The sequence below is a fragment of the Schistocerca piceifrons genome, chromosome X (genome assembly GCF_021461385.2).
Source record: "Schistocerca piceifrons isolate TAMUIC-IGC-003096 chromosome X, iqSchPice1.1, whole genome shotgun sequence".
In the NCBI taxonomy this organism is placed as follows: domain Eukaryota; kingdom Metazoa; phylum Arthropoda; class Insecta; order Orthoptera; family Acrididae; genus Schistocerca; species Schistocerca piceifrons.
In genome coordinates, this window is record NC_060149.1 from 168857748 (window position 1) to 168860657 (window position 2910).

Genomic DNA, 2910 nt, shown 5'->3' on the forward strand with positions numbered 1-2910 from the left:
GCTACTAATGACAGGAGGGGTAGGGAGGGTACAGTCCTAAACAAACATTCTGCAGTAAATCCATTTTCTTTAATATTTATAGATGCAACTTTTATCAGTCAGTTTTATCACTATCATTTTACTTTAAAAATAAAGTGATGTAAGAGAATAATTTTGTATATTACAGTATATGTTTTGTTTCCTTGTATGTGTACCACCTGAAGCATCCTTGTGTACTGGCAGTGGTATGTGTAAACCTTCAAGTAACCCCTGCACTACATAGATGCCCTATCGTTCATTTTCCCTATCCACTTCAACTCTAGGAATTGCATTTCAGGCACCATGTCAAATGAACAGACCACAGAATCTGCTTGCTTTTCACATTGTTCATAATCTGATGTCTCCCATCATGTCCCAAGCTTCTTTGTTTGCTATTGTCTCCTTTCATATCTGTGTTCAACACATCCAGTGAATTGTGTAGATCTTTACATGTTTTGTGTGTGACAGGGCTTTGGAGCTCAGAATTTTTTTAGACTGAAAAAGTATCTCATTCCTGGTTGTATTTTCTCCTTTAAACCAATGTTTAATTCAGTGTATCTTGTAACCAGATATCTGATTTTTTTTATTGATTTAAACCTCAGTCCATCTGCATCACACCATGATCTTGACTTTCATCATCCTTGACATCATAATACAGGATTGTTATAATTAAACTTTTGCTGCTTCAGATGGCTTCCATGAAAAACAAGAGATTGCAGGAAAATGAAACTTTGTGGAAACAATTGTAAGGGTATGTGGAAGAGAAATAATGAATGAACCATTGAAAGAAACATATTTTAATTTCCTCATGAGAGGGTAACATTTGTTAATTATGTACAGTGTTTAAGTTCCACATTACAGACGTTGCTCAATGTGAAGACCATTTGCATCCACAACACCCTGGAAACACACTAGAGATTGCTCTACTGCTGCCTGAAACAACGGTGGACCACAGAAAGTTCAGCTGTCGTGACACAGCTTGTGCACTGCTTGAAGATCACACATTGCGTCCAGCATTCTCAGCCATGGCAAGTGTAGCTTCTTCAACAATTAGTGATGCAACTGGACGTCGGCTTCTTCCAGGAACAGTTCACAAATTGCCTATTAAATCAAACTTCCAAACCATGTTCTTCAATCCCATTGCAGAAAGAGGACCTCTCTGTATTCCTTTAATGTGGCAATACTTGCAAAGAGCAGCAGCACTAAAGATGTTATTTTGATAAAACAGCTTGTTCAGACCCATGTTGACTATCTGCAGCAGTAATACAGATCGATGCTTTTGTTTCAACCCTATTTCATTGTATCAAATCAGAACAATAGAACAGAATCTTTATTTGCCTTTTGGTATGTTTCCCATACAATTGGCTTTGTCAGTGTGTTCAGTACATAAAACAATGCAATATAATTACATAAACATGCATGTGAAGGGCAGGAGATGCAGAAGCTAAAATAATAATGATAGTACGATAATGATACATACAGTGGTACTATTCAGTGTTAACACATTAATAATAATAGTAATAATACATTACAATAATCACATGTGCAATAGTATCATATACAATATATTTCAGCCATGTAGAAAAAAGTGTAAATGTGTATACATTACTGTCACACAGATATAGGCAAACTTCATACTGTAGCTATCAGCTGATTATTGCATATCTACTGGTGTCACTGTTCAGAAACTCATCAACTGAGTAGTAAGGCATACATCTGAACCACACTTCTACAGAATGCTTGAAACTATTCATTGGTAGATCACTAATTGGCTTTAGGAGTTTTATACAAAATTTCAAACATAGATACTTATGGCCATTATGTGTTAATGTCAATCTCAAGTACAGAAGATCTACCACTACCGGCACCTCATGACAAGTCATGACACTAACAATACTAACAAAGCAAATCCTGCAGCACACAGCCTGAACATCATTCCTGTAATGCTGGATAACCATACGGTAAATAGTTATATACACTGGCTCAAGAAGCAAAAATTTAATTATAACCACCCTATATGTTCAGTCTTACTTTTGTCTAACTGTAAACTCACTTCTGAAGCCTGCTGCATGATGCCTACATCTACAAGTACATGAATACTCTGCAATTCAGTTCAGTTCATGACAGAAGGGTCAGCGAGCCACCTTCAAGCTATTTCTCAACTGTCCCACTCTTGACAGCATGCGTGAAAAATAACACTTAAATCTTTCAGTGTGAGCTCAGATTTATCATATTTTATTATAATGATCATTTCTCCCTATGTAGGTGGGTGACTACAAAGTATTTTCACACTCTTAGGAGAAACTTGGCGATTGAAATTTCGTGAGAAGATCCTGCCGCAATGAAAATTGACATTGAAACTTCCTGGCAGATTAAAACTGTGTGCCCGACCGAGACTCGAACTCGGGACCTTTGCCTTTCGCGGGCAAGTGCTCTACCAACTGAGCTACCGAAGCACGACTCATGCCCGGTACTCACAGCTTTACTTCTGCCAGTACCTCGTCTCCTACCTTCCAAACTTTACAGAAGCTCTCCTGCGAACCAGGTGACGAGGTACTGGCAGAAGTAAAGCTGTGAGTACCGGGCGTGAGTCGTGCTTCGGTAGCTCAGTTGGTAGAGCACTTGCCCGCAAAAGGCAAAGGTCCCGAGTTCGAGTCTCGGTCGGGCACACAGTTTTAATCTGCCAGGAAGTTTCATATAGGCGCAAACTCCGCTGCAAAGTGAAAATCTCATTCTGGAAAATTGACATTGTTTTAACAATCACCACCCCAATTTGCATATCACATCTGTGGCACTCTCTTCCCCATTTCATGATAATACAAAATGAGCTCTCCTTCTTCGAATTTTTTCAGTGTCTTCCATCAAAGTCTTCCATCAATCCTCATCATGCAG

General features: G+C 38.7%; 1 non-coding gene across 1 annotated transcript; it reads left to right on the forward strand.

The window, feature by feature from the left end:
- Positions 1-2612: 2612 nt before the first annotated feature.
- On the forward strand, positions 2613-2687 carry Trnal-caa. The gene has a single exon. It is a non-coding gene; the product is annotated as a tRNA-Leu (tRNA).
- Positions 2688-2910: the final 223 nt, after the last annotated feature.